Raw genomic sequence first — 6,829 nt, 5'->3', positions numbered from 1 at the left:
TTAAATTAAGAGTATAGTTTAATTAATAGATTAAATCACCAAGTTTTTTAAATATTACACCCTTATACTATTATAATATTAAAAGTTAATGACTATATATATATATATATATATATATATATATATATATATATATACATACATATATATATATATACACATACATATATAAATAAGATTAAAGTCAACCTTACCATTAGTAAGCCTCATTCACGAAGCCCGTCTCTAACCGGGGGGGGGGGGGGGTATAAGGTTACTACCTATAAAATGGCAGTATAAGGGGTGTCCACTCTCACCCACTGCTTCCTTAACTGGTGGAGGGTCGTTAGCCGAACGGGTAGGAAAGGACTATAATTCTCCTTTCATTAAAAGTATAGTGATAAATTCTAAGTAACTAAACACTTTTAAATACCCAATCTTAGTTACTTAGGAAAATGTGAATTTGGTGCTAACCCATGAAATTACACTTTGCACCCTTGTTAAGTTAGTGGAGTGTGTGTGGTTAACCGGAACACTAACATGCGACTGACAATGTGAGGCAAAAGGTGACTTAACTTTTATCATACATATCAATGACAACCCCAGCACAGGAGTCAGAGTATGTCGGGCTGTGCGACTTAGTTCATGGATTTCAACAAATTTGGATATATATCACAAGCATAAGGATAAATAAAATGGTAGTTGTATTCCATATTTTAGTTTAAATGCATGGTTTTTATAGATAATAAAAAAGTACATGAATTGCCTTCGGAACATATAACAAAGACTAGAAAAAACTAGGTCACCTGGAATCCACGACTATTCTTTCATCTGAAATGCTTGTTTAGTGATTTCATGAGAATGCATGTAGTTTTGAGGTTTAACATAATGTTGGTGAGAGTCACACGTTTTTTTGATAATATAGTTATGATACTATTAAAATGACCAAAAGGTATTCTCTTTGTGAGTAAAACCATATTCATTAAATTTTTTTGTCAAGAGAAACCAAATCCATAGTTTGTCGAGAGAGAGCGAGAGAGAGTTAGTTAACGTTTATAGTGAGTCCTATAGCCGAGCTATATGGCCAGAGTACCACCTACAACACTTCATTGGGCATCATAGAAATTAATTCATATATTTATCACCTGCTTCCACTTGACCATTGTGGCTGTAGCTGGCAACTATAGGTGGGCGTGTCAACCCATTTAGATCTATACATACGTAACTCGCTCTTAGGATTAACGATAATAACGTTGTGGGTCTACTTGGTTTTTATACTTAGGTAATGAATAGCATTTCACTATCCCACTAACTAACTTACGGGAAAAAATACCCGCCATATATTATATGTGGATAAGCAACTAGGGTGTAGTGATCGAGAGTGAATAACCCTAAGTTATATGTGGATAAGTCACTAGGCAAAATGATTTATGATGGATAGATTTTTACTATAAAATTCGAGTACGTCTGATAAGTATAAATGTAAAGGTGTAAGATACTTGCTTTAATAAAGTGGTATATCTCATGGTAGTGTACACAAGTAAATGCATAAATCCAATTTATAAGAATTATAACTTATTAAACAATGTATTTGTGAAAACTAGTTTTCATAAAGGAGATATGTTTTCAAGAGTGTTTTACATATACGAAATAAGTGAACATGCGTACCCCCCCCCCCCCCCCCCCCCGCCCGAAATATGTTAAAGCTTGAAAAAAATGCCACAAACACTCACCCTTGATGCATGATCTGTGATCTAGATTCGAGAGTGCTGTTGTTTTTGAGATGCACTTCGAGAGAGCATGAATAGCAATCAACTTAAAACCGTTGCTTAGACTCGAAATAACACACAAAAACAAAGAGGAATGGTGTTGTATTGATTTGAAGAAGGAAGGTAATAAGGGAGGACTACAGCAGCCTAGATGGTGATCGATGGCTAGGGGCTGCTCCAGAAGCCTCTTTGCTGCTTTTTCTTCTATTATGACAGTAAATGAAAAGATAGAATAGGCCACCTGCGAACGACGGTTGTGGGTGGTGGCTAGTCAACGAAACAGGAGGAAAAAACGGTGGAGGGTGGTGGTAGTTGTGACATCCCCAAAATCACGGCCAGAAAAGACCGATTTCATTTATGCTTCTTAAAATAATTTCAGAGTAAATCCTTTTGATTTAAAAGAGTTGCGGAATTTGTTCCCAAAACAAAACATGATAAAATAATATTTATCCAAGCATTTCATCAAGAGATGCATTTTCATTATATAATCAAAACTCGGGATGTCATGTTCCGATACAGACCATAAAGCATAAACGATAACATTACAAGTCATTCGACAGATATATACATATACAGACTTGTAAACAAAAAATAACCCGATTACCCATTCCCGTTATCCTCACATTACATCCCTAAAACAACATTTATCTCAAGGGACCTAATCTAGGATTTTCATTGGGACAGACATTACTGCTAAGGGGTTTCCTCAACAATAGATATCCTAAAAGCAACCATGAGGGGGATAGAGTACACCGGTGAACACATCGTTCACAACACCCACATGTTATGAACCTGCTAGCGTTCCACAAGACTATCTAGAAAGAGTCTGTGGTTGTTATCCATACTCCGCTGAATAACTAGATCAACAACAACAACATTGAGGCCTCTCATCTGTTTATCTCACACCAACTATCTACCCATGTTCTACCCAACATATTAGTAGATAAAAAAAAATATTTTTATACATAGTTTAAAACCTGTATAGCACTCTCATTCAATACATATTCCACATAACATATGAGGCACACCCACATAACACATATTTCATAGAGAATAATTCATATCTATGAGATAGAAGAAAGTGAATTTACATTCACACACATAATAACAAAATTATACACATAACACGTATTTCGTATAAAATACTTCGTAATTATGCGTTAGAAGAAAGTAACTACATACTCACTTGATCAGAAGATAATCGGACAACACTACGACTTGCAGAAGTAGTATTCTTCAGTACATCTGAAAGATCTTCACAAAAATCGGGCTTCACACGAGCAGAGCTTCGGCTCGGGAATTGCACTTCTCGGGATCTTCGGGGCTTTGGAACTTCCTTTGGGCTCGGGAATAATACTGGGGCTTCGGGATACTTTTGGCACGCAAAACGATGCAAAACGGGAGAAATAGAAGAGAATTTGGCAAATGGAGTTGTTTGCCCTCGCAACCCTTTTATAGGAGGCTAAGGCCTCGCAGTACGCTGGGCATACTGCTTTACGCGGGGCGTATGCCTCGGTTCGTCATTGCATGCGTCATCGGAGGACTCGAGTCTGAGGCGGTGCATGCATCGGGGTATGCTGGGCGTACTCAACTACGTTGGGCGTAGTTCGGATCGGATCGATGACTCCCCCTCCACTCCTTCGGATAATATCGTAATTTAATAATTTAATTTTAATTTTAATTATTTAATAAATTTCGAAAATTCATATCTTCTTCATACTTACTCCGTTTTCGATATTCGTTATATCCACGCGTAGGTGAGACTACGCTCTACAACTTTCGTTTAGACTCCATCGGCTAATTTTGAATTTATTTTTGCTATATATTTTTAGTAGGCCGGGACAAGAAAACTCTGTTATAAATTCATAACTTCTTCATCCGACGTCTGTTTTCGTCGGTCTTTTCACCAATGCGCTACTATCAACGAGATCTTCGATTCTCATTTAGATTGTTTCAACCAACAATCACTCGATCTCGAATCGAGTATTCGGGCTGCATACTGCTAAGTCGAAACTTCAGAAAATCATAACTTCCTCATACGAAGTCAGATTTGGGCGTTCTTTATATGAAACCTCTCAGTTCAACGAACTCTACGACATTCATTTAGATCACAAAGGATAAATATCATCCTAACGTAAATTTCACTTTTTTTACGTCATTCAGCATTGCCGGTTCTGTCGCAAAACTTCGACATGTCATAACTTCTTCGTTCTAACTCGGATTTCGGTATTCTTTATATATTCTGAAACCTCGTTTCAACTACTACAACATTATCCATAGATATCGGCTTTATCTAATATTTTATTTTGATGCTTATTTTTATTCTCAATTACATTAAGACACACAATTAAGCACAAAACACATAATACACAAATAATACACTTCTATTATTTCAAAACAGGTTACAAAGGTTAACCTAGACTATTATATCAACATTAATGACAAGCCTGGAAACACAGGCGTTACAATTTTCTCCACCTTAGAATGATTCCGTCCCTGGAATCACACATCAAAAAACAAATGCGGATAGTGACCCATCATGTCATTCTCCGTCTCCCAGGTGAGATTGGCCCGTTCGTGTGTTTCCATCGGACAAGCACTAAGTCGACCATCTTGCGTCGCAACTTCTTACTCTTTCGTTTACCAATTGCCTCTGGTTCTTCAATCAACCTTTTGTTGTCATCGATTCTCAACTCCGAAAGTGGAATCATGTCGGGAACTGCTCCCGTGAACTTCCTCAAATAACACATATGGAAAGTGTTATGAATTCCATTCAGTTCTTCTGGTAGTTCGAGCTTGTAAGCTTGGTTCCCAATCCTCTGAAGAACTTTAAATGGTCCAATAAACCTTGGACTTAATTTTACCCTTTTACCAAATCTTATATGTCCCTTCCACGGCGAGACTTTAAGAAAAACCGAATCTCCAACTTCAAAAGTCATCGGTCTTCGCTTGTTGTCAGCATAGCTATTTTGACGGTCCTGAGCTGCTAACATTCTTTCCCTAATTATTTTCAACTTTTCAGCAGTTTGACGAACCATCTCGGGTCCCATAAACTGCTTTTCCCACAGAATCCAAATAGATTTTCAACGAGACAAAAGGGGTTTTCCCGTTTGCCATTTCTACTATGAATGGTTCAGTTAATGATTGTGGTATTGATTTTAACAGGCCTTTAAAGTCGTGACTCACAAAACTCCTTTCCGCTCCACTATCAAACAAGATGCATGCATACGAGTTATCAAGAAGAAACGTACCCGTAACAACAGTAGGGTCCACAATGGCTTCATCTTGTCCCATTGCGAAAACTCGGCCCGTTCTGCCGGTATTCCGGTTGTTTGCCTTTGGGCAGTCCCTGCGGTAGTGCCCTGCGTCTCCGCACTCAAAACAGATGCGGCTTACTCTAGTATTAGCAGTGGCGACGGATGGTTGGGTTGGCTCTTTGCAATAGCGGGCTGTATGTCCCTTCTTATTGCACTTGGTGCATTGAAGATCATGACAAGGACCATGGTGGTGGAAGTTGCATCAGTTGCACTTAGGAAGTTTCCCATTATATGAGCTTGTGGGGGCAGGGTTGGCAGGTACAGTCATAGCGTGGGTCGCTATTACTTGTTGTTTCTTGGGGTTTTCTTGGAGGGTTTGTCCCCTCCTTTTGTTCCAAGGCCTACTCTGGCCCTGAGCCTCCCTAGATGGATTTGCGGTTGTTAAAATGGTACCGTGATTTACTCCGTGGTCGATAAGTCGCTGAGCCAGGCGTTTAGCGCTGTTGTAGGTAACAGGGCTGGAAGCTAGGACATGCCCTTGAATTTGGGGTGACAACCCCCAAATGTACCTTTCAACCTTCTTTGATTCTGGGTTGACCATGGTAGGGCACAGTGCAGCGAGGTCGTTGAACCTAGCTGTGTAGGCGACTAGGTCAGACCCAGTCATTTTCATATTCCAGAGCTCCTGCTCAAGCTTTTGCACTTCGCCCCTTGGGCAGTATTCTTCCAGTAGTAGAACCTTCAGGTCGTCCCAACTCATGGCGTTGGCGACAGTGAGCGTCACTGAATTCATATGGCTTTTCCACCAGGTGAGGGCTCGATCTATGAAAGTGCAAGCAGTGAACTTGACTTTGCTTGCTTCTAGGCATGAGCAGATCTCGAAGACTGTTTCGGTCTTCTCGAACCATTGCATTAGTGCAATGACTCCCCCAATTCCATTAAAAGTTTTTGGCTTAGCGTTTGAGAACTCCTTGTAAGTGCATTTTCTTACTTGGCCATGACCAGTGCCATGATTTGGAAGATTCGTGCTGCTTCCCGCCCCTCCATTTCCGTGGGAGTTTATTTGTGAGAGGGTTGCAGTTACTGCTGCTGTGATAGCAGTCTGGACCATAGCTGGATCATAAGTTGGTGGTGGTGGTGCCGTGCCCGGACTGGGCCTTAGGTTTGGACGAGGAGGCATCACGCTGCCAAAGGAAAATGAAAAATTTATAAGTTTTGGCAGTTGAGAGTTGAATGATATTGGGTTAACTTCTAATAGTTCTAAGAAATTGGGTTTGACCGACACAATGTTTTGAGCTGGAAAGTAAAGTTTGAATAGATGTACCAATGAATTGAACGAATTGCGCATGATTAACAACAAGAAAAGGGATATACCCTTATATATATTAAACATATAGTTGTGTTACAGTGGGGTCTAGAAAAAATTTCTTGGCCTTTCTAAAGGCCTCCGATTACGGAACAATTTAAAGAAAATAATACTTTTATCCGAAGTCCTAATTTATAACAAAATTTGAGAGTCGGGCAAGTACTACTTGCGGCGCGCTTTGCGTTTGGAGCTCGACACCGTGTCGGACTGCTTCGACTCCATGAGGCGCCTATCAAACGCAACTTGTTGTTCCCTCAATTCTACGAAGGCTGCATTTGCTTGTGATTGAAATGCTTCGGCGCAGATGTGGATGTCGTTCTGCAACATCTCTAGGCGGTTGATATCGGCCGTGTGGATTTGTACTTCCACATTGACCTCTCGAATTCGGTTGGCTTGCACTCCAGATTGATAGCACTGGTTGGCGAGTTTGCCAACCATGACTGGAAGTGCTCGGTCGG

This window comes from Lactuca saligna, chromosome 8 (assembly GCF_052625555.1).
Source record: "Lactuca saligna cultivar CGN05327 chromosome 8, ASM5262555v1, whole genome shotgun sequence".
Lineage (NCBI taxonomy): Eukaryota > Viridiplantae > Streptophyta > Magnoliopsida > Asterales > Asteraceae > Lactuca > Lactuca saligna.
Note: the sequence above shows the minus strand (reverse complement) of the source record.